General features: G+C 38.0%; 1 long non-coding RNA gene across 2 annotated transcripts in view; it reads left to right on the top strand.

The window, feature by feature from the left end:
- Nucleotides 1-27,722, top strand: part of LOC129649878 (uncharacterized) — a 278,357-nt gene that overhangs the window by 235,511 nt on the left and 15,124 nt on the right. The window contains exon 4 of one of the 2 annotated variants that reach the window (XR_008713348.1): nucleotides 10,636-11,072. The exons of the other annotated variant lie outside the window; for it this stretch is intronic. This is a non-coding gene — a long non-coding RNA (uncharacterized LOC129649878). Of the gene's footprint in view, nucleotides 1-10,635; nucleotides 11,073-27,722 lie in introns of those variants that run through there. 2 annotated transcript variants of the gene reach the window in all.

Below are 27,722 nucleotides of genomic sequence, written 5' to 3'. Positions count from 1 at the left end.
ACGTAATTTCCAACCCCCCGGGGAGGTTTTTTCTGTTTGTTTTTTTAATTGAATATATGATTAATGATCAGATCAGATCAGTGGCTCAGTCATGTCTGACTCTTTGCGACCCCATGAATCGCAGCACGCCAGGCCTCCCTGTCCATCACCAACTCCCAGAGCTCACTCAGACTCACGTCCATTGAGTCAGTGATGCCATCAAGCCATCTCATCCTCTGTCGTCCCCTTCTCCTCTTGCCCCCAATCCCTCCCAGCATCAGAGTCTTTTCGAATGAGTCAACTCTTTGCATGAGGTGGCCAAAGACTGGAGTTTCAGCTTTAACATCATTCCTTTCAAAGAAATCCCAGGGCTGATCTCCTTGCAATCCAAGGGACTCTCAGAACACCACAGTTCAAAGGCATCAATTCTTCAGTGCTCAGCCTTCTTCACAGTCCAACTCTCACATCCATACATGACCACAGGAAAAACCATAGCCTTGACTAGATGGACCTTTGTTGGCAAAGTAATGTCTCTGCTTTTCAATATGCTATCTAGGTTGGTCATAACTTTCCTTCTAAGGAGTAAGTGCCTTTTAATTTCATGGCTGCAGTCACCATCTGTAGTGATTTTGGAGCCTAGAAAAATAAAGTCTGACACTGTTTCCATTGTTTACCCATCTATTTCCCATGAAGTGATGGGATCAGATGCCATGATCTTCGTTTTATGAATGTTGAGCTTTAAGCCAACTTCTTCACTCTCCACTTTCATCAAGAGGCTTTTGAGTTCCTCTTCACTTTCTGCCATAAGGGTGGTGCCATCTGCATATCTGAGGTTATTGATATTTCTACTGGCAATCTTGATTCCAGCTTGTGTTTCTTCCAGTCCAGTGTTTCTCATGATGTACTCTGCATATAAGTTAAATAAACAGGGTGACAATATACAGCCTTGATGAACTCCTTTTCCTATTTGGAACCAGTCTGTTGTTCCATGTCCAGTTCTAACTATTGCTTCCTGACCTGCATACAAATTTCTCAAGAGGCAGGTCAGGTGGTCTGGAATTTCCCACAGTTTATTGTGATCCACACAATCAAAGGCTTTGGCATAGTCAATAAAGCAGAACTAGATGTTTTTCTGGAACTCTCTTGCTTTTTGCATGATCCAGCGGATGTTGGCAATTTGATTTCTGGTTCCTCTGCCTTTTCTAAAACCAGCTTGAACATCAGGAAGTTCACGGTCCACATATTGCTGAAGCCTGGCTTGGAGAATTTTGAGCATTACTTTACTAGCGTGTGAGATGAGTGCAATTGTGCGGCAGTTTGAGTATTCTTTGGCATTGCCTTTCTTTGGGATTGGAATGAAAACTGACCTTTCCCAGTCCTGTGGCCACTGCTGAGTTTTCCAAATTTGCTGGCATATTGAATGCAGCACTTTCACAGCATCATCTTTCAGGATTTGGAATAGCTCAACTGGAATTCCATCACCTCCACTAGCTTTGTTCGTAGTGATGCTTTCTAAGGCCCACTTGACTTCACATTCCAGGATGTCTGGCTCTAGGTCAGTGATCACACCATCGTGATTATCTGGGTCATGAAGCTCTTTTTTGTTCAGTTCTTCTGTGTATTCTTGCCATCTCTTCCTAATATCTTCTGCTTCTGTTAGGTCCATACCATTTCTGTCCTTTATCGAGCCCATCTTTGCATGAAATGTTCCTTTGGTTCTCTGATTTTCTTGAAGAGATCTCTAAAAGGAAGCTGGTTTGGTAACTTTATATAAAGACCTCCTGGGGGAAACTTACATTTCTTTGTGTCTTTCAGATGTAAACATTCTGCCTTTCTAGGTTGTTCTATTGTTTGTTCCTTTTAGGCCTATTAAGAGGTCTTTTTTATAATTTATTAGTGGTCAAATAATGGTGTTGTGGAATCTGGAGTCACAAAACACAACTTGGAGGACACTCAAGACAGTGGAGTACAGTTTATTATGCCAGTGGGTCCAAGCGAAATCAGTTCCCAACAAGGACCCTGATGTTTCTGAAAGGCCCAGTTTTATATCCTCCACTATGTGACATGTTAGCAACGTCTTTGTTGTATATGACTGAGTTTTACAACAAATAGGTGCTAGGAGAATAAACAACTAAGGTTAAAGAGGGGGAACAATGCTTATACATCAAGGGGGGATGTCTCCATGGTTAATGAAACAGGGGCAGCCTGACCTCAACTACAATCTCCATTTGTCATCTGTAGGGAGGGAAGTCTCCAGGAGACCTGGTTTTTATTAGCAATGGTTTCCTCACTCTTGGGCAAAGTTCATGCCCATTTCACATCTTGTCTTTAAGATGGATGACAGGCTTGAAGATGAAGTCTCTCTTGTTTTTCTCACACTGGCTCCAACAATGGTTCCTTTTAAAACTAGAGAAACTAACAAATTATTAAATCTAGAGCCCTCCCATGTAAACAACTGTTTTCTTGGTATCTATAAAACCAAAGTCAAATTAACCTAAGCACTAGAAAAACTGGTTTGGGAAGCATCTTTAGGATCTTCCCCTCAATGTCTGTTTTCCTTGTAACTGTATTTTAAAATATGTTTCTACTACTATCAGTGGTCTTCCAAAAGAAAAAGAAAAAACATGTGTCAAATTTGCTTTATATTACTAGGATTATTGTTCAGAATTTGCAGAGAAACCAACAGGACATCTCTTCTCTCTCAGAGAGAAAGATTTATTATATGGAGTTGTCATATGTGATTATGGAGATTCACAAATCCCAAAAGCTGCATTTGGCAAGCTGCAGATGTAGGAGAGCCATAGTATTGCTCCTGTTGGGGTGTTCTTAAGCTTCCCAGGTGGCACTAGTGGTAAAGAACCCAACTGCCAATGTAGGAGACATAAGAGACATGAGGTGAACCCTGGGTCTGGAAGATCCCCTGAAGGAGGGCATGGCAATCCACTCCAGTGTTATTGCCTGGAGAATCGCATGGATAGAGGAGCCTGGCAGGCTACAGTCCATTGGTCACATAGTCAGATAGGACTGAAGTGACTTAGCCAGCACTCAAGACCCAAGAGGTTTTGATGTTTCAGTTCAAACCTGGAGGCAGAAAAACAATGATGTCTTTACTCAAATGAAGTTAGATAGAAGGAATATCCTCATACTTGCTAGAGTGTCAGTCTTTTGTTTTATTCAGGGCTGTAACCAATTGGATGGGGCGCCCTCATATTAGTGAAGGGAAATTGTTTTACTCAATTTACCTATTCAAATGTTAACTTCACCCAGAACACCCTTACATATATACCCAGATTAATGTGTGATCAAAGGTCTAATCACCCTGTCCAGTTGAAACATAAAAATTAATCATTGTACTAGGTAGTAAGAAATTTGAAGATTTGTCAACTGTAGAACAGCCTTCAATATGCTAATGTACATTGCTAGCTTGCAGAGTATGAATATTTCAAAATATTTTCATAGTGTAGTCCCTCTTTTTTTTTTTTTTATTAACAAGGAACAACAAAATAATGTCTCCAGTAATTGCCACAAAGAGCAGTTTGGAATATACAGCTGACACTTGAACAACGCTAGGAGTCTGATGCACTGACCCTCTGTACTCAGTCAAAAATCTGTGTATAAATTTACAGTTGGCCCTCAGAGTCTGCAGTTCTGCATCTGTGGATTTTACCAACACAGATCATGTCATACTGTAGAACATACTTACCTAAAAAAATCCATATATGATTGGACCCCCACAGTTTAAACTTACACTATTCAAGGGTCAACTGTATGTACTTTCATCTCTGAATAATAATCAGATAATGCTCTTGAGAAACCTATATGCAGGTCAGGAAGCAACAGTTAGTACTGGACATGGAACAACAGACTGGTTCCAAATAGGAAAAGGAGTACGTCAAGGCTATATCTTGCCACCCTGTTTATTTAACTTATATGCAGAGTACATCATGAGGAATGTTGGGCTGGAAGAAGCACAAGCTGGAATCAAGATTGCCGGGAGAAATATCAATAACCTTAGATATGCAGATGACACCACCCTTATGGCAGAAAGTGAAGAGGAACTAAAAAGCCTCTTGATGAAAGAGAGAGCGGAGAGTGAAAAAGTTGACTTATGGCTCAACATTCAGAAAACGAAGATCATGGCATCTTGTCGCATCACTTCATGGGAAATAGATGGGGAAACAGTGGAAACAGTGGCTGACTTTATTTTTCTGGGCTCCAAAATCACTGCAGATGGTGATTGCAGCCATGAAATTAAAAGATGCTTACTCCTTGGAAGGAAAGTTATGACCAACCTAGATAGCATATTCAAAAGCAGAGATATTACTTTGCTAACAAAGGTCCATCTAGCCAAGGCTACGGTTTTTCCAGTAGTCATGTATGGATGTGAGAGTTGGACTGTGAAGAAAGCTGAGCACTGAAGAATTGATGCTTTTGAACTGTGGTGTTGGAGAAGACTCTTGAGAGTCCCTTGGACTTCAGGGAGGTCCAACCAGTCCATTCTAAAGGAGATCAGTCCTGGGATTTCTTTGGAAGGAATGATGCTAAAGCTGAAACTCCAGTACTTTGGCCACCTCATGTGACGAGTTGACTCATTGGAAAAGACTCTGATGCTGGGAGGGATTGGGGGCAGGAGGAGAAGGGGACGACAGAGGATGAGATGACTGGATGGTATCACCAACTCGATGTATGTGAGTTTGAGTGAGCTCCGGGAGTTGGTGATGGACAGGGAGGCCTGGCATGCTGCAATTCATGGGGTCGCAAAGAGTTGGACATGACTGAGTGACTGAACTGAATGACAAAAAATTCTAGTAGTCACAAATACTCTATTTCTTCCCATTATCAAAATTCCAAAGACTTTACATGTGTAATTATAGTAAATTACAAACTTTAATATCTTTCTTCAACTGCTCTTTGTCATGTTTAGCCAAATATATCAATATATCATCCTAAAGATTCAGGATTATTTATTTATCTAGCAACAAAAATGCAAGTGGAGCTAATACTGGACTAACTTGTGCCCAAATAATGGTTCGTATGTTTCCAGCTCTTTTTTAGATGGCCTTTTACACACAGTGAATACTTCTGTATTTTAATGTTTCTTGTTAAACCCAATTATCTGATATTTTATTTATCATCTATGGGCCCCACTGGTTCTCTCTCTCTTCTGTACCAGAAAGTACCAAATGGAAATTCAAAATAATCTAGTAATATTAAAGGTACATTTTCTATGAACAAATGGTTCCATTTTTTTTTTTTCTGATTTCATGAGGGGGCATATTGGAGATGAAACATTAAAGTTTAATATAATTCAACTATTTGTTCCATGAAAATTTGTTCTCCCCCCCTAAGTTCTTAAATAGACAACTGTTACATGAGTATAACCACTAAATTCTTACTATTTTATTCATTGAGAAAAAAAACAATTGTTTTACTCATTTGGTAGTCTGGTTATATAGGTTTATTGATAGTCTTATACAAGTGTTCAGTAATATGATTAGGTCAGTGCATTTAAAACCCTAAATAAACATATTTTGACACTGCAAAATAAATCACAAACTTTCTTTGGAAGATTTAATGTAATTACCCAGAGTATCTGTGATAATTATCAATTTGCTAAATTGACATAAACAAAACAAATAAACCCTTACATTTGAATTTGAATTGCCAGGCAAGTAGTCATTTCCATGTTGATTAAATTACTGGATATCAATATTCTGTGATCCAGTGGCTAGTCTTCAGTGGAATATTCTCAGAGTTTAAAATCTGTTTATGTCTCATTTCATACCTCTTTATGAAACTTAATTGTTTCTAAAAGTGGTCTAGAACTCAAATGTATATTTCTGATTTTCTTTTCTTCTAGATACATGCCTCACCATATTAAAATCGCCTTATAGGTATTCCCTTCAGAGCCATTATGTTCATTTTAACTGGTGAGCACATTGTGTAGGTTGAGATATGCAAATGAGAAGGTCTAAGGAGACAATTTATAAGTTCCCTTAGTACAGTCTTGAAAGTGAAATTGAAAGTCACTCAGTAGTGTCCAAGTCTTTATGACCACATGGACTATACAGTCCATGGAATTCTCCAGGCCAGAATACTGGAGTGGGTGGCTGTTCCCTTCTCCAGGGGATCTTCCCCTGCAAAGGGGGAGATTGAACCCAGGTGTCCCCCATTGCAGGTGGATTCTTTACCAGTAGAGCCACCAGGAAAGCCCTAGAGTACTGGAGTGGGTAGTCTATGCCTTCTCCAGTGGATCTTCCTGACACAGGAATCCAACAGGGGTCTCCTGCACTGCAGGTGAATTCTTTACCAGCTGAGTAAAGTCTTGAGGGAGATGAAAGAAAGAGTATACAAAGAATACTAGAGAGATGGGGAAAGTGTAGAAATCAAGAGAGGGATATAATTTTAGATGGTCACTAGCGTCAGACTTTGCAGTGTGACATAATTGTAGTTACTGTGTTCAGTAGTTAATACTCTTCCCAGGATAATTTCTGAAAGATGTACTTTCATATCTCTTTTGCTTCCACTTCTGTCAGGCTGACCTCCTTTATATTAGTGGGATAATAGGTATACTTTTGTGAGGCTTCAGGTTCAGTTCAGGACCACTGCAATAATGTGAATATCATACTAAAGAGAGACATATGAAATTTTTGGTTTCTTAGTACATTAAAAGTTATGTTATACTATAGTTTATTAAGTGTGATAGCATTATGTCTAAAATAATGTACATATCAGTTAAAATACTGCTAAAAAATGCTAACCATTATCTGAGCCTTCAGCAAATTGTTTCTGCAACAGCAACATCAAAAATCACTGATTAAAGATCACCATAACAAATAAAATAATAATAAAAAAGCTTGAAATACCATGCTGCTAAGTCACTTCAGTCGTGTCTTACTCCTAGCAACCCCATGGACTGCAGCCTATCAGGCTCCTCCATCCATGGGATTTGCCAGGCAAGAGTACTGGAGTGGGGTACCATCGCCTTCTCCATAAGAATTACCAAAATGTGAGGCAGAGACAAGAAGTGAACAAATATTGTTAAAATGGCACCATTAGACTTGCTTGATGTAGGGTTGCCTCAAACCTTCATTTTGTTAAAAAAAATAAAAGAGCAATATCTGCAAAGTACAATGAAGTGAAGCACAGTAAAATGAGGTGTGCTTGTATATATACAAGTTCAAAGCCTAGTATCTTTCCCCAAATCTTGTAGCTAGTAGAACAGTGACAGAGCCCAGTAATTTGGGCTTCTGTTCAAGAGAGTTTTCTATTACCCCAGAACTTGATTCTCCATTTACTCTTTTCCTTTATGTTTTTCCCACCTTTCTTAGGCGATCTTTAAGATATGTGCATTATATCCTTATGGTGAAGAGAGTGGGATAGTTTTGCTAAGTAATTAACTGGGTAAATGAAATCTCCGGGAAATGCACCATTTTATTACTATGAAGACCAGGCTTTGGGTGTATTGTGATAACAGTATGTTGAAACAATATGTGCTTTCATATAGTCATGTTTACTAGATCAGTGGTAGTCCCCTTATCTGTATGGGATATCTTCCAAAATCCCCAATGGGAGCTTAAAACTGCTGATAGTACTGACTCCTATGTGTACTATATCTTTTTCTTCAATATACATATCTGGGCATCTTTGGTGGCTCAGATGGCAAAGAATCTGCCTGCAATGCAGGAGACCTGGATTTGATCCCTAGGGTAGGAAGATGCTCTAGAGGAGGGCATGGCAATCCACTCCAAGTGTTCTTGCCTGGAGAATTCCATGGACAGAGGAGTGGGCTACACAGTCCATTGGGTCACAAAGAGTCAGACATGACTGAGCGATTAACACTATCAACACTACACTGCGTATATATCTTATTTTAATTTATAAATTAGGCACAGAAAGAGAATATCTAATATCTATCCAGTATTGCTACTCTTGCACTTTGGGGGCATTATAAGTAAACTAAGGGTTATTTGAACAGAAGCACTGCAATACCTTGACAATCAATCTGGTAACAGAGACAGTTAGTTACATGAAGTGAATAGTGAATAAGGAGTGAAATTGGATGGACAAAGGGATGATTCAGGTCCTGAGCAGGATAGAGCAGGACGGCATGAGATTTCACCATGCTACTCAGAATGGCACACAATTTAAAACACAAATTGTTTATTACTGGATTTTCCCATTTACTATTTTCAGACCAAGGTTGATCACAGGTAACTGAAATCATAAAAATTGAAACCATGGATAAAGGAGACTACTGTAGTTATAAATTGCTGGGGCCAGAAAGGAAAAGAGATTCTATTTCCTTGGCACTTTCTTTTGTTCCCTCAAGGAAGGACCACAGTGCAAAGGGCCTTTGTATTTTATTATTGTGCTAATAAAAGAAAAATGCCAGTTCATGTGTTCTATCTGCTGTCTTAGAGCTATAAAACATTTATCTCAGGCTCAGCTTTAGATGGATATTTCTTCCCTTAAATTTATTCTACATCAGCAGAAATAAGACAATTTGTAAATTCCTTGAGTAGCTAAAGATGGAATCCTTCACTTCTCTTACAAATCTGGGGATTTCAGGCATTCAGTTCAGTTCAGTTGCTCAGTCGTGTCCCACTCTTTGAGACCCCATGAATTGCAGCACGCCAGGCCTCCCTGTCCATCACCAACTCCCGGAGTTCACTCAGACTCACGTCCATTGAGTCGGTGATGCCATCCAGCCATCTCATCCTCTGTCATCCCCTTCTCTTCCTGCCCTCAATCCCTCCCAGCATCAGGGTCTTTTCCAATGAGTCAACTCTTCACATGAGGTGGCCAAAGTACTGGAGTTTCAGCTTTAGCATCAGTCCTTTGAATAAACACCCAGGACTGATCTCCTTTAGGATGGACTGGTTGGACCTCCTTTAAGTCCAAGGGATTCTCAAGAGTCTTCTCCAACACCACAGTTCAAAAGCATCAATTCTTCCATGCTCAACTTTCTTTACAGTCCAACTGTTACATCCATACACGACCACTGGAAAAACCATAGCCTTGACTAGATGGACCTTTGTTGGCAAAGTAATGTCTCTGCTTTTGAATATGCTATCTAGGTTGGTCATAACTTTCCTTCCAAGGAATAAGTGTTTTTTAATTTCATGGCTGCAGTCACCATCTGCAGTGATTTTGGAGCCCAAAAAAATAATGTCTGACACTGTTTCCACTGTTTCCCCATCTATTTCCCATTGGAACAATTCAAAGTTCTTAGGAAGTACTGTTTTTCATGTTTTTTTAAATATTATTCTTTTTCAACTTATTCTCTATAATCTTTACAATTGATCAAAACAATATATGATATAGTGTTTTTCTCTCATTAGAATATAACATACAACTATGCCTAAAACAACTTCAATAGCAATAATTAATCATGTGTCTTTCCTTTTTGTCTGTCTGTCTCTCTGTCATCACTCATTTTGCACCATGCACTGCTCTATGATTGGGCACTATTATTATTTCCTTTAACTGATGAGGAAAGGAAGCACTGACAGAAAATTTACTGTAAATAAATTTTATAGTCACACAGATAAATTCACCATTATAGGCTAGTCAATTATGTATGAGTTTGCTAAATTTTCCTTCATTTTATCTAACCTACCAGAAAGATAATCATGCATATAATTTATCTTCAGAGACATGATATATATTTAATTTTGGATACAAATTATTAATTTCACCTGCCTTAATTTTTGACTCACATCTCTATTAAAATACATTATTAGAGTATATCCTATCATAAAGACATTATATCATTACATATAATAGAAAAATTTTAAACATAAATGTTCATAAAACTAATTAACTGAATTATGACACATCTATACATAGAGTATTATATGGCCATTAATGCAGTCATTTCCAAGAAATGTTCATATCATAAGGCAATAAAGGGTATAAAATTGAATGAAATTTTGGTATTTAGTTAATATTGAATAAAATCAGCTTTACATGGACATGACATTCATTATAAAGGTACATATATGTATATGCATGTAGATAAAAATAATGGAAAGAAATACTCTGAAGAAGCTGTGGGTGGTTATCACTAGAGGGTGGGACCATGGAAAATTGTTGCTCATGTCTTCATACACTTTATTTGTCTAATTTTATGCTATGTATATAAACAATAAAATTGAAAACACTTTTTATTACTTGTCTCAAATGTTCTTTGTAGGTTATTATTTCTGAATAAGTTAAGGTAGTAGTTGCAATAAAGTTTAATAAAAGGTATATTAATCTTACACTTAGGAGACATATTGTTGACTTTGGTCTCTCATATGAAAATTTGAAGTTGTTTGCAAAATAAATTTAGGATTATCTCTAAACCTACTTAAATAAAAGTAACCTATAATTGTCATCTATAAAACTATAGTTTTAATCAAAGAAATTGTAAAAATTTTATGAAAATGTTATATAGTTTTTTCTGATATAGAATACTTAAAATATAAAAATTCTATTGGATATGATTGATTATAAAATTTACATACATTAAAAATATTCCTTCCCTTTTGAAAAAAGGAAAGTCATGCAAAAGCATATTACTACATGTGTGTTAGGTATCCTCTGGAGAATAACATGGAATTTTTGCTCATTCACTCTTCGTTATTAAACTACCTGAATCTGTCTTTCTAGAATGAGACCCGTGGTGAGAAAGGAGCTTCTGAAGAAAGTCAACATACAGAGTTATTCAAGTAATAGGAAGTTTTTAATCATACAGATTTTTACCTCCATGGTTAAATTTCTTCCTAAATACTTTGCTATATTTGATTCTGTTGAGAATTTGATAGTTTTCTATTTCAAATGTTTTATTATTAGTGGATAGGAACATGATTGATTTGTTGATTTTATATTCCACAACTTTGTTGAATTTGTTAATTTATTCTAGTAAGTAATTCATGAAATCATTAGGATTTTCTACAGATAAGGTCATATCATCAGTAAAGACAATCATGAAGTGAAGTGAAATCGCTCAGTCATGTCTGATTCTTTGCGACTCCATGGACTGTAGCTTACCAAGCTCCTCCGTCCATGGGATTTTCCAGGCAAGAGTACTGGAGTGGGTTGCCATTGCCTTCTCCAGAGGATCTTCCCCACCCAGGGCGAACCCAGGTCTCCCGCATTGGAGGCAGATGCTTTACCATCTGAGCCATGCTTTTAATTTCATTTCCTTGCTTTATTACAGTAGCTAAGACTTCTAGTACTGTGTTAAGTAGGTGCAATAAGAGTAGGCAACCTTGTCATATTCCAGATCATAAAGGATCATTCCTATCATGAAATTACTCGATATTTTGTCAAATGTGTTTTTGTCATCTTTTGATATGATCATATGATTTTTTAAAATTCTGTTAACACATTGACCAGAGACAGATTAATACATCTTCTGTTATCTGAATGTTATTGACTAGAGATGTTTCAAAATTCACTTACATAATAAATAACCAGCCACAAGCAATAGTTTCTACAAAAATCCCCCAGTCAATAATGTAATATGGCCTATCACATTGGCTGATTTTATATGATGAACCATCCTTGCATTACAGATATACACCCCACTTGTTTATGGTACATTGCATTTTTAATGTGTTGGTGAATTTGGTATCGAATAGTTTGTTGAGATTTTTTGCATGTATATCCATCAGATATCACTGATATTGGTCTGCAGTTTGAGTTTCCTTATTTGGTTTTGTATGAGGTTAATGTTGGCCTCATAAAATGAGTTTGGAAGCATTCTAATTTTTGCAAGATGTTTAAGATGGGCTAGCAATAATTCTAAAAGGTTTGATATTATTCACCAGTGAAGCCATATTGTTCTAAAGTTTTATGCACTAGAAGGTTTTTGATACCTGTTTCAATCTCTTTACTCATTATTCAGATTTTCTATTTTTTCTATTTTTTCATTTTCTCCCCTTTTCTAGATTTTTATTTTTATTTTTTAATTTAATTTTATTTAACTTTACAATACTGTATTGGTTTTGCCATATGACTCAGCCTTAATAGGTTGTAAATTTCTAGAAATTTATCAATTTTTTTCTGTTATCCAATTTATTGGCACATAGTGGTTCACTGTAGTCTGTGGTATCAGTTACAATGCCTTCTATTTCTGACTTTAACTTTTTTATATATTTTTTAGTTAGTCAACTTCGTTTTAGTTCAGTTCAGTCACTCAGTCGTGTCTGACTCATTGTGACCCCATGAACTGCAGCATGCCACGCCTCCCTGTCCATCACCAACACCTGGAGTCCACCCAAACCCATGTCCATCGAGTTGGTAATACCATCCAAGCATCTCACCCTCTGTCGTCCCCTTCCCCTCCTTCCCTCAATCTTTCCCAGCATCAGGGTCTTTTCCAATGAGTCAGCTCTTCACATCAGGTGGCCAAAGTATTGGAGTTTCAGCTTCAACATCAGTCCTACCAATGAATACCCAGGACTGATCTCCCTCAGGATGGACCGGTTGATTCTCCTTGCAGTCCAAGAGACTCTCAAGAGTCTTCTCCAACACCATAGTTCAAAAGCATCAGTTCTTCGGCACTCGGCCTTCTTTATAGTCCATCTCTCACATCCAAACATGACCACTAGAAAAACCATAGCCTTGACTAGACTGAACTTTGTTGAGAAACTAATGTCTCTGCTTTTTAATATGCTGTCTAGGTTGGTCATAACTTTCCTTCCAAGGAGTAGAGGAGAAGAGAAGTCGCTCAGCCATGTCCAACTCTTTGCGACCCCACGGACTGTAGCCCACCAGACTCCTTGGTCCAAGGGATTTTCCAGGCATGAATACTGGAGTGGGTTGCCGTTTCCTTCTCCAGGGGATTTCCCAACCCAGGGATCGAACTCAGGTCTCCTGCATTGTAGGCAGACACTTTACCATCCAAGCTACCAGGGAAGCCAAGGAGTAAGCATCTTTTAATTTCATGGCTGCAGTCACCATCCAGTTATTTTGGAGCCCAGAAAAATAAAGTCCACCACTCCTTCCACTCTTTATCCATCTCTTTGCTATGAAGTGATAGGACCGGATGGGATGATCTTACTTTTCTGAATGCTGAGCTTTAAGCCAACTTTTCTACTCTCCTCTTTCACGTTCATCAAGAGGCTTTTTAGTTCCTCTTCACTTTCTGCCATAAGGGTGGTGTTATCTGCATATCTGAGGTTACTGATATTTCTCCCGGCAACCTTGATTCCAGCTTCTGCTTCTTCCAGCCCAGCGTTTCTCATGATGTACTCTGCATAGAAGTTAAATAAGCAGGTTGACAATATACAGCCTTTATGTACTCCTTTTCCTATTTAGAACCAGTCTGTTGTTTCATGTCCAGTTCTAACTGTTGCTTCCTGACCTGCACACGGGTTTCTCAAGAGGCAGGTCAAGTTGTCTGGTATTCTCATCTCTTTCAGAATTTTCCACAGTATATTGTGATCCACATAAAGGCTTTGGCATAGTCAATAAAGCAGAAATAGATGTTTTTCTGGAATTCTCTCACTTTTTCAATGATCCAGAGGATGTTGGCAATTTGATCTGGTTCCTCTGCCTTTTCTAAAACCAGCTTGAACATCTGGAAGTTCACAGCTTTGTTCATAGTGATGCTTCCTAAGGCCCACTTGACTTCACATTCCAGGATGTCTGGCTCTAGATTAGTGATCATACCATCATGATTATCTGGGTCATGAAGATCTTTCTTGTACAGTTCTGTGTATTCTTGCCACCTCTTCTTAATATTTTCCACTTCTGTTAGGTCCATACCATTTCTATTCTTTATCAAGACCATCTTTGCATGAAATGTTCTCTTGGTATCTTTAATTTTCTTGAAGAGATCTCTCGTCTTTCCCATTCTATTGTTTTCCTCTATTTTTTGCATTAATCACTGAGGAAGGCTTTCTTATCTCTCCTAGCTATTCTTTGGAACTCTGCATTCAAATGGGTATATCTTTCCTAATCTCCTTTGCTTTTTGCTTCCCTTCTTTTCACAACTATTTGTAAGGCCTCCTCAGGCAGCCATTTTGCTTTTTTGCATTTTGTTTTCTTGGGGATGGTCTTGATTCCTGCCTCCTGTTCAGGAGGCACTTTATCCATAGTTAATCAGGCACTCTATCAGATCTAGTCCCTTAAATTTATTTCTCACTTCCACTGTATAGTCATAAGGGATTTGATTTAGGTCATACCTGAATGGTCTAGTGCTGGGCTGGAAGAAGCACAAGCCGGAATCAAGATTGCCGGGAGAAATATCAATAACCTCAGATATGCAGATGACAACACCCTTATGGCAGAAAGTGAAGAGGAACTCAAAAGCCTCTTGATGAAGGTGAAAGAGGAGAGTGAAAAAGTTGGCTTAAAACTCAACATTCAGAAAACGAAGATCATGGCATCTGGTCCCATCACTTCATGGGAAATAGATGGGGAAACAGTGGAAACAGTGTCAGACTTTATTTTTTTGGGCTCCAAAATCACTGCAGATGGTGACTGCAGCCATGAAATTAAAAGACGCTTACTCTTTGGAAGGAAAGTTATGACCAACCTAGGTAGCATATTCAAAAGCAGAGACATTACTTTGCTAACAAAGGTCGGTCTAGTCAAGGCTATGTTTTTTCCAGTAGTCATGTATGGATATGAGAGTTGGACTGTGAAGAAAGCTGAGTGCTGAAGAACTGATGCTTTTGAACTGTGGTGTTGGAGAAGACTCTTGAGAGTCCCTGGACTGCAAGGAGATCCAACCAGTCCATTAAAAGGAGATCAGCCCTGGGATTTCTTTGGAAGGAATGATGTTAAAGCTGAAACTCCAATACTTTGGCCACCTTATGCGAAGAGTTGACTCATTGGAAAAGACTCTGATGCTGGGAGGGATTGGGGGCAGGAGGAGAAGGGGATGACAGAGGATGAGATGGCTGGATGGCATCACTGACTTGATGGACGTGAGTCTGCGTGAACTCCGGGAAGTTGGTGATGGACAGGGAGGCCTGGCATTCTGTGATTCATGGGGTCGCAAAGAGTCGGACACGACTGCGTGACTGAACTGATCTGAACTGAACTGAATGATCTAGTGGTTTTCTCCACTTTCTTCAATTTGAGTCTGAATTTGGCAATAAGGAGTTCATGATCTGAGCCACAGTCAGCTCCCAGTCTTGTTTCTGCTGACTGTATAAAGCTTCTCCATCTTTGACTGCAAAAAATATAATCAATCTGATTTCAGTGTTGACCATCTGGTGATGTCCATGTATAGAGTCTTCTCTCTTGTGTTTTTGGAAGAGGGTGTTTGCTATGACCAGTGCGTTCTCTTGGCAAAACTCTATTAGCCTTTGCCCTGCTTCATTCTGTAACTCAAGGCCAAATTTGACTGTTACTCCATGTGTTTCTTGACTTCCTACTTTTGCATTCCAGTCACCTATAATGAAAAGGACATCTTTTCTGAGTGTTAGTTCTATGAAGACCTCATAGGTCTTCATAGAACTGTTCAACTTCAGCTTCTTAGGCATTACTGGTTGGGGCATAAACTTGGATTATTGTGATATTGAATGGTTTGCCTTGGAAACGAACAGAGATCATTCTGTTGTTTTTGAGATCGCATCCAAGTACTGCATTTCAGTCTCTTTTGTTGACTATAATGGCTACTCCATTTCTTCTAAGGGATTCCTGCCCACAGTAATGGAGATAATGGTCATCTGAGTTAAATTCACCCATTCCAGTTCATCTTAGTTTGCTGATTCCTAGAATGTCGATGTTCACTCTTGTCATCTCCTAACCCACTTCCAATTTGCCTTGATTCATGGACCTAACATTCCAGGTTTCTATAGAATATTGCTCTTTACAGCATTGAACCTTGCTTCTATCACCAGTCCCATCCACAACTTGGTGTTCTTTTGCTTTGGCTCCATCCCTTCATTCTTTCTGGAGTTATTTCTCCACTGATCTCTAATAGCATATTGGGCACCTACCGACCTGGTGAGTTCATCTTTCAGTGTCCTATCTTTTTGCCTTTTCATACTGTTCATTGGGTTCTCAAGGCAAGAATACTGAAGTGGTTTGCCATTCCCTTTTCCAATGGTCCACATTCTGTAACACCTCTCCACCATGACCCGTCCATCTTGGGTGGCCCCACAGATCAGATCAGATCAGATCAGTTGCTCAGTCGTGTCCAACTCTTTGCGACCCCATGAATCACAGCACGCCAAGCCTCCCTGTCCATCACCAACTCCTGGAGCTCACCCTGACTCACGTCCATCGAGTCAGTGATGCCATCCAGCCATCTCATCCTCTGTCATCCCCTTCTCCTCCTGCCCCCAATCCCTCCCAGCATCAGAGTCTTTTCGAATGAGTCAACTCTTCACATGAGGTGGCCAAAGTACTGGAGTTTCAGCTTTAGCATCATTCCTTCCAAAGAAATCCCAGGGCTGATCTCCTTCAGAACAGACTAGTTGGATCTCTGGCAGTCCAAGGGACTCTCAAGAGTCTTCTCCAACACCACAGTTCAAAAGCATCAACTCTTCAGCACTCAGCCTTCTTCACAGTCCAACTCTCACATCCATACATGACCACAGGAAAAAACATAGCCTTGGCTAGACGAACTTTTGTTGGCAAAGTAATGTCTCTGCTTTTGAATATGCTATCTAGGTTGGTCATAACTTTCCTTCCAAGGAGTAAACGTCTTTTGATTTTATGGCTGCAGTCACCATCTGCAGTGATTTTGGAGCCCAGAAAAATAAAGTCTGACACTGTTTTCACTGTTTCCCCATCTATTTCCCATGAAGTGGTGGGACCGGATGCCATGATCTTCGTTTTCTGAATGTTGAGCTTTATGCCAACTTTTTCACTCTCCAATTTCACTTTCATCAAGAGGCTTTTGAGTTTCTCTTCACTTTCTGCCATAAGGGTGTTGTCATCTGCATATCTGAGGTTATTGATATTTCTCCCGGCAATCTTGATTCCAGCTTGTGTTTCTTCCAGTCCAGCGTTTCTCATGATGTACTCTGCATATAAGTTAAATAAGCAGGGTGACAATATGCAGCCTTGACAAACTCCTTTTCCTATTTGGAACCAGTCTGTTTGTCCATGTCCAGTTCTAACTGTTGCTTCCTGACCTGCATACAAATTTCTCAAGAGGCAGGTCAGGTGGTCTGGTATTCCCATCTCTTTCAGAATTTTCCACAGTTTCTTGTGATCCACACAGTCAAAGGCTTTGGCATTGTCAAAAAAGCAGAAATAGATGTTTTTATGGAACTTTCTTGCTTTTTCTATGATCCAGAGGATGTTGGTAATTTGATCTCTGGTTCCTCTGCCTTTTCTAAAACCAGCTGGAACATCAGGAGGTTCATGGTTCACATATTGCTGAAGCCTGGCTTGGAGAATTTTGAGCATTCCTTTACTAGCGTGTGAGATGAGTGCAATTGTATGGTAGTTTGAGCATTCTTTGGCATTGCCTTTCTTTGGGATTGGGTTGAAAACTGACCTTTTTGTGTCCTGTGGCCACTGCTGAGTTTTCCAAATTTGCTGGCATATTGAGTGCAACACTTTCACAGCATCATCAAGGCATGGCTTAATATCATTGAGTTAGAGAAGGCTGTGGTCCATGTGATCAGATTGGCTAGTTGTCTGTGATTGTGGTTTCCATCTGTCTGCCCTCTTATGCCCCTCTTACTTGGGTTTCTCTTACCTTGGATGTAGAGTATCTCTTCACAGTTGCTCCAGCATAGTGCAGCTGCTGCTCCTTACCTTGGACGTGTAGTAGCTCCTCTCAGCAACCGCCCCAACCTCGGACATAGAGTAGCTCCTCTCGGCTGCTGCCCCTGACCTTGGACATGGGGTAGCTCCTCTCAGCTATGGCCCTCGACCTCGGACATGGGGCAGCTCCGCTCAGCCGCAGCCCTTGACCTCAGACATGGGGTAGCTCCTCTCGGCCGCTGCCCCTTACCTCAGATAAACTTTATCTTTTCAAAATACCACTTAGTTTCTTTGGTTGTTTCTATTACTTTTTTGGGTTTCTATTTCATTTATTTCTCCTCTTTGTTATTTCCTTCCTTCCATTAGTTACGGGTTTAGTTTGCTATTTTTTCCTTGTTGCCTGGGGTATATATTTGCATTGTTTGAGATTTCTTTTTACCTAAAGTAATCATTTATCACTGTAAGATTTTCCCTTTGCAGTATTCCATAGGTTTTGATATACTATGCTTCAATTTTTATTTCATATTTTTGATTTCTCCTTTTTGAGCCATTGGTTTTTCAAATCTAGCTTGTTTAATTTTCACATATTTGTGAATTTTCCAGCTTTTTTCCTGTTGATGATTTCTAGTTTTATACCATCATAGCTGTAAATGATACATGATATGATTTCAATCTACCCAATTTGTAAACACCTGTTTTGTGACCTATTATGTGATCTATTCTAGGGAATGTTCTGTGTGTACAGAAAGTATGTGTATTCTGCTGCTGTCAAGTGGAAAGTTCTATATTAGTATTAGGTTCATTTAATCCAAAGTATGAATCAAGTTGAATTTTATCTTGTTGATTTCCTGTCTGTTTGCTCTATTCACTATTGCAAGCAGAGTACTGAAGATTCCTACTATTATTTTATTACCTCCTTGTTCCTTCAGATTTTTTAGTATTTGTCTAACATTTAGATGCTTCAATATTGGGTGTAATTTTTTATCATTGTTATATCTTCTTGATAAATTGACCTCCTCATCAGTATAAAATAACCTTTATTTCCTGTTAGCTATTTTAGGCTTAAAGTCCATTTTTTAAATGATATAAGTATAACTACCTCATTTTATTTTTTGGTTTCTACTTGCTCATGTATTTATTCCATGTCTTTGCTTTGAGCCTACATGTATTCTTAAAACTTAAGTAAATCTTGTAGGCAGCATATAGTTTAAGATTTATTAAAATCTATGTAGCCACTGTATATATTTTGATTATAATTCAATCTATAATTAGGTTAATTATTAATTGGTAAGGACTTACTACTGCCATCTTACTGTTTTCTGTTTGCAGGTAGTTCCCTTGTTCCTTTCATCCTCTCTTGATGCCTTCCTTTCTGAGTTGAAGATTTTCTAAAGTGGTATGCTTTGATTCCCTTCTCTTTATCTTGTGTGAATCTACTCCTCTCTTTTATTTCCCTGCACTTATTTCTGGTGTCACAATTTACATATCTTAATATTGTGTATTCCTTAACAGATTATTGTAGCTATAGCTATATTTAATACTTTTGTTCTTTAACATTTATACTAAAGTAGTTAATACAACCCTATGATATAACAGTGTATTTTGAATCTGACCATGTGCTTACCTATACTGGTGTGCTGTATATTTTCATGTTTTCACCAATTAGTTTCTATTCACTTCACCCTGAAGATCTCCTTTCAGCATTTTTTATAAGGGGAGTTTAGTGATAGTGAATTCCTTCAGGTTATGTTTTTTAAGAAAGTTTTGTTTATCTTCATTAATGATGGATAACTTTGCTACATAAAATGTTATTGATTTTTGTTAGGGGATATAGGCTGGGTTCTCCAACATCACCATTTTAATTGAAGTGATATACTATTGATGATCAAGAAGTAATTGTTGAATAAATATCAAGGTTTAAACATATTTCAATTTATAGATTTTTTTTCTTTTATTATAGCCTCAAATTGTGATTCTTGAAAATTTGGAACAATGTGAATAAACTTACATCAGTGGTATCATGAAATATATTTTGGGAAGCTTAGCCTTAGCTCAAGTGATTTTTTTGGTGATGCTTTTGTTTATAATGTAATCATGTACTTGCTCTCTGAGATCAGAATTATATCAAATCAGTTGAAATCTAGTGAAGGAAAAATGAAATACTATTGAAGAATATAGAAAATAATGAAAAAATTAAAAATTAAAAAAATATAGGTAGAGGTACATTATGTCAATGTAAAGAATATTATATGAACCCAACTCTGTAGATTTTCTGTTCAATGCTATAATTACATAATGCAACTTCCTAAAATATAGTAACAAATAGGTATTATTTTAAGGTAAATATCAGGAAGAGTAATGTTGAGAAATATGCAGATTAACCAAAAATAGGAGTAGTGAATCAGACTTATATTTGGTTTACTTCTTTACAAAGAAAGCAAAGAGTAATGTTAGGGCAGTTATCTTGATAATTTATTAAAAAAAGAAAAAAGAAAAAATCTCCCATTGATAGGAATATAGGTTCAGCTGCTTTATTTTAGAACCAGATTTATTTTTGATCAGTAGCCTGTGTAATCTGGCTGAACTATGGAGCTGTTCTCTCTTCTAATACACTTCATTATTTATTACAGACAGATTTAAATGATAAATACTAGAGTTTAATTCTGATTTCAGTAGCCAAAGAATAAATGAAGAGTACCAGTGAGGTCTATAATTGCATTTATTCCTCCAACTATGCAAAAATTTTTATTAAATGCAAGATACTTAGCAACATGATTTATTCTTCTGCAAAATAAATTACTTCACTGACTAAATGCTTAACCTGAACTTTGTTGTATGTGGTAATCTCGCTAGGAATACTTTAATTTTTGTTTGGGAGACCATAGAAGTTCAAGTCACAAAATATAAGAAGGCATAGGGAGAAGAGAGATTGGGAGACTGTAGAAATATAAACTATTAAAGTGACAAAGTATACCAGCCCCAAGCATCCAGTATCATGCATCGAACCTGGACTGGCAGATTCATGTTGATATATGGCAAAATCAATACAATATTGTAAATTTAAAAAAATTAAAAAATAATATTAATAATAAAAAATAAATAAATAAAGTGACAAAGTAGAGGTAAAAATCACCAAGACTGGGCTGGTTCCTAACAGCAGATTGTGGCAAGTCAGTAGTTGTTGGTACTATTGCATATTCATAAATGAATCAGTTGTTCAGTTCAGTTCAGTCGTGTCCGAATCTTTGCGACCCCATGAATCACAGCACACCAGGCCTCCCTGTTCATCATCAACTCTCGGACTTTACCCGAACTCATGTCCATGGAGTCAGTGATGCCATCCAGCCATCTCATACTCTGCCATCCCCTTCTCCTCCTGCACCCAATTCCACCCAGCATCAAAGTCTTTTCCAATGAGTCAACTCTTCACATGAGGTGGCCAAAGTACTAGAGTTTCAGCTTTAGCATTCCTTCCAAAGAAATCCCAGGGCTGATCTCCTTCACAATGGACTGGTTGGATCTCCTTGCAGTCCAAGGGACTCTCAAGAGTCTTCTCCAACACCACAGTTCAAAAGCATCAATTCTTCAGCGCTCAGCTTTCTTCACAGTCCAACTCTCACATCCATACATGATCACAGGAAAAACTTCAGCAATATGTGAACCGTGAACTTCCTGATGTTCAAGCTGGTTTTAGAAAAGGCAGAGGAACAAGAGATCAAATTGCCAACATCTGCTGGATCATGGAAAAAGCACGAGAGTTCCAGAAAAACATCTATTTCTGCTTTATTGACTATGCCAAAGCCTTTGACTGTGTGGATCACAATAAACTGTGGACAATTCTGAAAGAGATGGGAATAACAGACCACCTGACCTGCCTCTTGAGAAATCTGTATGCAGGTCAGGAAGCAACAGTTAGAACTGGACATGGAACAACAGACTGGTTCCAAATAGGAAAAGGAGTACGTCAAGGCTGTATATTGTCACCCTGTTTATTTAACTTATATGCAGAGTACATCATGAGAAATGCTGGACTGGAAGAAACACAAGCTGGAATCAAGATTGCCGGGAGAAATATCAATAACCTCAGATATGCAGATGACACCACCCTTATGATAGAGAGTGAAGAGGAACTAAAAAACCTCTTGATGAAAGTGAAAGTATAGAGTGAAAAAGTTGGCTTAAGGCTCAACATTCAAAAAACGAAGATCATGGCATCTTTTCCCATCATTTCATGGGAAATAGATGGGGAACCAGTGGAAACAATGGCTGACTTTATTTTTCTGTGCTCCAAAATCACTGCAGATGGTGACTGCAGCCATGAAATTTAAAGATGCTTGCTCCTTGGAAGGAAAGTTATGACCAACCTAGATAGCATATTCAAAAGCAGAGACATTACTTTGCCAACAAAGGTCCATCTAGTCAAGGCTATGGTTTTTCCTGTGATCATGTATGGATGTGAGAGTTGGACCGTGAAGAAGGCTGAGTGCCGAAGAATTGATGCTTTTGAACTGTGGTGTTGGAGAAGACTCTTGAGAGTCCCTTGGACTGCAAGGAGATCCAACCAGTCCATTCTGAAGGAGATCAGCCCTGGGATTTCTTTGGAAGGAATGATGCTAAAGCTGAAACTCCAGTACTTTGGCCACCTCATACGAAGGGTTGACTCATTGGAAAAGACTCTGATGCTGGGAGGGATTGGGGGCAGGAGGAGAAGGGGATGACAGAGGATGAGATGGCTGGATGGCATCACTGACTCGATGCACATGAGTCTCAGTGAACTCTGGGAGTTGGTGATGGACAGGAAGGCCTGGCGTGCTGCAATTCATGGGCTCGCAAAGAGTCGGACACGACTGAGCAACTGATCTGATCTGATCTGATTGTTCCATGTCCAGTTCTGACACTGTTTCCAATGTTTCCCCCTCTATTTCCCATGAAGTTATGGGACTGGATGCCATGATCTTAGTTTTCTGAATGGTGAGCTTTAAGCCAACTTGTTCACTTTCCCCTTCCACTTTCATCAAGAGGCTTTTTAGTTCCTCTTCACTTTCTGCCATAAGGGTGGTGGCATCTGCATATCTGAGGTTATTGCTATTTCTCCCAGCAATCTTGATTCCAGCTTGTGCTTCATCCAGCCCAGCATTTCTCATGATGTACTCTGCATAGAATTAAATAAGCAGGATGACAATATACAGCCTTGCTGTACTCCTATTCCTATTTGGAACCAGTCTGTTGTTCTATGTCTTGTTCTAACTGTTGCTTCCTGATCTGCATACAGATTTCTCAAGAGGCAGATCAGGTGGTCTGTTATTCCCATCTCTTTCAGAAATTTCCACAGTTTATTGTGATCCACACAGTCAAAGGTTTGGCATAGTCAATAAAGCAGAAATAAATGTTTTTCTGGAACTATTTTGCTTTTTCCATGATCCAGCGGATGTTGGCAATTTGATCTCTGGTTCCTCTGCCTTTTCTAAAACCAGCTTGAACATCAGGAAGTTCACGGTTCATGTATTACTGAAGCCTGGCTTGGAGAATTTTGAGCATTACTTTACTAGCGTGTGAGATGAGTGTCATTGTGCAGTAGTTTGAGCATTCTTTGGCGTTGCCTTTCTTTGGGATTGGAATGAAAACTGACCTTTTCCAGTCCTGTGGCCACTGCTGAGTTTTCCAAATTTGCTGGCATATTGAGTGCAGCACTTTCACAGCATTGTCTTTCAGAATTTGAAGTAGCTCCACTGCAACTCCATCACCTCCACTAGCTTTGTGCATAGTGATGCTTTCTAAGGCCCACTTGACTTCACATTCCTGGATATCTAGCTCTAGATGAATGATCACACCATCTTGTGTCCATGATCATGTGTTCACAACAACAAATCAGTTGTATCATTACTATATTCTTCTTAAATATTTATATGGTTGAGAAGATTGTTTCGGAGAAGGCAATGGCACCCCACTCCAGTACTCTTGCCTGGAAAATCCCATGGATGGAGGAGCCTGGAAGGCTTCCGTTCATGGGGTTGCTGAGGGTCGGACATGACTGAGTGACTTCACTTTCACTTTTCACTTTCATGCATTGGAGAAGGAAATGGCAATCCACTCCAGTGTTCTTGCCTGGAGAATCCCAGGGACAGGGGAGCCTGGTCGGTTGCTGTCTATGGGGTCGCACAGTGTCAGACACGACTGAAGTGACTTAGCAGCAGAAGATTGTTTAAACACTCTGTTCCTCAGTTTTCCCATACTTTATAAGTGGATATTGATCATTTTCTCACTTAACTGTCATGTACAATGAAAACGGGAGATTTTACCAAGTTCTTCATACAAATTAGGCGTTACCAAATGTTTCCTGCCTTTACTCTTGTAAGAGCTCCATAATGAAAAAAGGTGTGACAGGTTTGAACTCATAAGCTAGTGGTGGCTTTTAATGTGATTCATTCACATGTTTTACTCAATCACCCTCTATTGAAGCAATTTAGGGTTTTAATATTTGATATTTTAATTAATTTTATTGGAGTACAGTGGATTTACAATGTATTGTTAGTTTCTCCTGTATAGCAAAGTGAATACGTTTTTAAGACTCTACTGTTTTTAAGTAGAATCATGTTTCCTAAACTTCAGTTTAATATTAAAATGTGTCTTTTATCCAAGGGCACTAGAAGGGGCAGCTATGTGAATCTCCTTACTGCATCAGAATGGCTTTCAGGAATGTTATTCAGGAAACTGTTCATGATATTCTTCAGGTTTTTTTTTTTATGAAGGCTCAGAAAGGAAAATTATTTTAGAGAATGGTGTCACAAATATCTTTGCTTTCACTAAAAATTCTGAGTTCTTTCTTTTTAACAACAATAAAACCAACCCCATCTTCCTATATTTTTTGTTGTCAGGAAGTTAAGTGCAGAATTTGAAACCTATGTCGCTTCAGTAAAGAAGTTACTTCAAACGTTATCTGAAAAGGAGGGTGACACAAAGATAAGGAAAGGTAAAAGAAAATAAGGAAGGGAAAAAGATTCAAATGAAAAGGATAGAATTTACTTCACTTATCTCCTTGTACCAAATTCACATGCAAAATAATTATAAACATCCACTGGGAATAAATGTTCAAATCCAAAGCAATTTCTACCTAATTAAAATTGGCATGGAAATGTGTAAAGTTGAACATACAAGTGAATCATTTTAATGACTTTTTCTCAGAATAATCATTATGGCAAATGGTATATAATCACTGGATTGGTGAAATACAAGATAGTCACTAACTAGTTTCTCTTCTTTCTAAGCAATCTCAGTTATTTAAATAATATTTCTATACACTAACAATAAAATATGTAAAAAGTAAACAAATAATTCTCATTTACAACAGCAACAAAAATAATAAAATACTTATTACTAAGTCTAACCAAGGTGATGAAAGAGTTCTACACTGAACATTGTAAGACACTGACAAAAGAAATTGAAGATGACACAAATAAATGGAAACATATCCATGTTCATAGATGAGAAGAATCAATATCATTAAAATGTCTGTAGCGATCTATTTGTTGTTGTTCAGTCGCTCAGTCATGTCCAACTCTTTGTGACCCCATGGACTGCAACATGCCAGACTTCCCTGTGAAGTCAATAAAACCCCTGTCAAGATTCCAACAGGAATGTTTCCAGAATTAGTAAAAAAAAAAAAAAAAAAAAAATCTAAAATTTTATGAAGCTGCAGAAGCACCTGGAAAGACAGACTAACCAAAGTAATTCTAAGAAAAACAGAACTGGAAGCATTATACTTCCTGACTTCAGACTATATTACAAATCTATAGTAATCAAAATAGTATAGTATAAGCATAAAAAACAGACACATAAACTAATGGCAGAGAATAGAGAGCTCAGAAATGAGTCCATGCATGCACATACCAACTAATATTTGACAAAGGGGCCAAGAACACTCAATAGGGGAAAGATAGTTTCTTCAATAAATGTTGCTGAGAAAACAGCATTAACATATGCTAAGTAAAGAAACTATAGCCCTTTTTTTACATCCCTCACCAAAATTAACCCAGATGGATTAAAGACTTAAACATATTTAAGACTTGAAATCATAAAACTCCTAGAAATAAGTGTAGGGAAAAATCACCTTAACACTGGTCTCAATAGTAATCCCCTTGATACAAGTGACAGCAAAAGCTCAAACAGCAAAAGCAACAAATCCCTGCTGCTGCTGCTGCTGCTGAGTCGCTTCAGTCGTGTCCGACTCTGTGCGACCCCATGGATGGCAGCCACCAGGCTCCCGTCCCTGGGATTCTCAAGGCAAGAACAATGGAGTGGGTTGCCATTTCCTTTTCCAATAACAAATACCTAAGTGAAACTAAACCAAATAAGTTCTACAGAGCAAACAGAACACTTAACAAAATGAAAATGCAGACTATGGAATGGGAGAAAATATTTGCACATCATATATCTGATAAGGGGTTAATATCCAAACTATGAAGAACTCAACAGCAAACAAACCACAACAACCTATTAAAAATGGGCAGCAGAACTGAATAGACATGGAAATGGCCAAGAGAATTTTCTATATATAAGATCATATTATCTGCAAAGGCAATTTTACTTCTTCTATTCTTTTTATATGTTTTTCTTACTTGATTGCTATGGTTAGAAGGTAGAGTCATTTGCTAAATAGGAGTACTATTAGTGGGCACCCTTGTCTGTCCTGATCTTAGAGGAAAATCTTTCAGCTTTTCATCACTGAAGATGAGGGGACTGTGACTCTGTCATATATGGCTTTATTTGGTTGAAGTTGTTTTCCTGTATGTACCTTCTATACTCAATGTGTTGAGCATTTCTTATCATGAAATGATACACTTTGCCAAGTGCTTGTTTGCATTTGAGGTGATCATAAGACATTTTCCATTCTTTTAACGTGGTAAATCACATTTGTCGACTTGTGTGTGTGGAACCAATCTTGAATCCCAGGGATAAATTCAGCTTGATCATGGTGAAGATCCTTTTAATTTGAAGTTGAGTTCAATTTGCTAATATTTTGATAGAAATTTTGTATCTTTATGTATATGCATCAGGGATATTGTAATTTTCTTGTAATATATTCTCTGACATTAGTTTCAGGGTAATGTGGGCCTTGTAAAATGAGTTTGGGTGTTCCTGCTACAATTATTTGGAAGAATTTAAGTGTAATGACATTATTTTCAATTTTGGTAGAATTCACCAGTGAATTCATCTGGTTCTGCCTTTTTTTTGTTTTTGGAGATTTTTTACTAACTTATTTAATATATTTAATCAATATAATTCTTTTCACATTCTTGTCTATTTCTTCAAATTTCAGCCTTGGCAGATGATTTGTTTATGGGAGTTTATTCACTTCTTGTAGGTTATCTAGCTTTTTTTAAACATATAATTATTCATGATACCCTCATGATCTTTGTATTTTTTTGGTGTTAACTGTAAAGTCTCTTCATTTCTGATTTTGAGTCTTCTCTCCATTTTTCTGAGTTAGTATAGTTATACATCCACTTGGTTTATCTTAAAAAAAATAACCCAGCTCTTAAGAGTCATTAAATCTTTCCTACTGCTGTTCAAGTGTCTGTTACATTTATTTTTAATCTGATCTTTGTAATTTCATTTCTTCTGCTAACTTTGGGTTTAGTTTGTTCTTTCCCCAGTTCCCTAAGGTGTAAAGTTAGGCTTTTATATGAGAAATTTCTTGTTTATCAAGGTAGGTGTTTATTGTTATACTTTCTCTTAATTCAGATATGCAGCAGCCAGCAAATTTTGATATGATGTGCTTCCATTTTAATTTGCTTCAAATTTTTTTCCCTTTTGATTTCTTTGATTCATTGGTTATTTAGTGATATGATGATTATTCTCCACATATTTGTGGGTTTTCCAGCTTCCCTCTTTTTATTGATTTCCAGTTTCAGACAATTGTCATCAAAAAGATACTTGGTATGATTTTATCTCCTTAAATCAATGAAGACTTGTGTTGTAACCCATCGTGTGACTTACCCTGGAGAATGTTTCATGCACATTTGAGGATAATGTGCATTCCATTGCTGGATGGAATGTCTGTATATATTTATTAA

Source organism: Bubalus kerabau, chromosome 4, assembly GCF_029407905.1.
Source record: "Bubalus kerabau isolate K-KA32 ecotype Philippines breed swamp buffalo chromosome 4, PCC_UOA_SB_1v2, whole genome shotgun sequence".
NCBI lineage: Eukaryota > Metazoa > Chordata > Mammalia > Artiodactyla > Bovidae > Bubalus > Bubalus kerabau.
Note: the sequence above shows the minus strand (reverse complement) of the source record. Positions and strands in the feature narration are given on the sequence as shown.